The sequence below is a fragment of the Oncorhynchus masou genome, chromosome 14, assembly GCF_036934945.1.
Source record: "Oncorhynchus masou masou isolate Uvic2021 chromosome 14, UVic_Omas_1.1, whole genome shotgun sequence".
NCBI classification, from domain to species: Eukaryota; Metazoa; Chordata; class Actinopteri; order Salmoniformes; family Salmonidae; genus Oncorhynchus; species Oncorhynchus masou.
Window position 1 is genome coordinate 12,172,519 of NC_088225.1, and position 1,287 is coordinate 12,173,805.

At 39.0% G+C, this 1,287-nt stretch overlaps 1 non-coding gene across 1 annotated transcript; it reads left to right on the plus strand.

Annotated features, from left to right (window-relative positions):
• The first annotated feature begins 1,231 nt into the window (after positions 1-1,231).
• Positions 1,232-1,287, plus strand: LOC135554884 (U7 small nuclear RNA). The gene has a single exon (XR_010457754.1). It is a non-coding gene; the product is annotated as a U7 small nuclear RNA (small nuclear RNA).

The following is a 1,287-nucleotide window of genomic DNA, read 5'->3' on the forward strand; positions in this document are numbered from 1 at the left end:
TCACATTGCTACATTTCACTTAGTTTGCACATGATCTACCCTTCTCCTCCTCCTTCTCTGACTGTTTTGTCCCTCCTTTTCCTGCTCGGCCCTCGTTTACCACCCCCGCTCCCTCTTTTCTCTCAATGAAATCCAGACATACATATTTTTTTGCTTTGAAAGGTTGAAAAGAAAACAACTCCTGTCTGTTGGTAGCTAGGCAACTCACAATATGAGTCATCACTCTGCCTCGCCCATCAACCCCCTCTCCTCCCCTGTACACTCTCTTCATGTAGCCTATTGAATAGTGTGGTTCAGTTAGTGTACATTATGCTCAGTTTCAATGAAACCCCTCTGTTACTTACTTGTCCTTCTTGAATATTACAATAGTTTGTATGCAGATGCCTGATAAAAGAGGAAAGTACAGTGGAATTTGTTTTTGTTTTTCACTGTCACTCTTAGGCCTACTGCTGTCCGTACAATTCGTGCCACTGTACTATTCGGTTGATAATGATCAACATTGATGTTGTCATGTGGTGGCACAGTGTCACTATGACAATAATAGCAATGGTTATAGTGATGATATTACAAAGGAAACGCTAAATAAAATCCCTTTGATGCACAAATTTGCTAGATGGCATAGCTTTAAGGGACATGAAGCCCAATGTAGTAACAGAAAACCGATAAGAAATGTAGCGACTGGTTGTTTTGGTTGTTCCAACAACTGTTTACATTCAATACAAAAGATTTCAGGGCAGTTCCCATACAAAAAATACTACAGTTTACTATAGTACTTACTATACAATTCTATAGAACACTATTTTCCACACTGTAGTATCCCTCAATCGTGTAGTGCTTACTATAGAATGTTATAGTATACTGTAGATTAATATACTCCACACTGTAGTATCCCTTGATCATATGTAGTACTTACTATATAATTGTCTTGTATACTACACCTCACACTGTAGTATGCTTCGATTGTGTAGTGCTTACTATATATATATTCTGTCGGATATTATAGTAAATATTACAGTATTACCCCCCCCCCCAAAGCACTACAGTGTCTGCAAAAACACTAGTTTTTAATTTGCATATACCCCAACCATTCCCCTCCCCCATATCCCAATTTGTGTCAGCCATCAGTGAGAAACCTACATGCCAAGTATAGATCATATGTTGTGTTCCCTACAGGTTACAGAAGAGCTGAAGTATCTGTTCAGGCTCCAATCCTACCTACATACAGGTTATGGAACATTTGCTCTTTTAGTATTTGTCCAGCAGGTTTCCTCAAGGAGAAAGACCCAA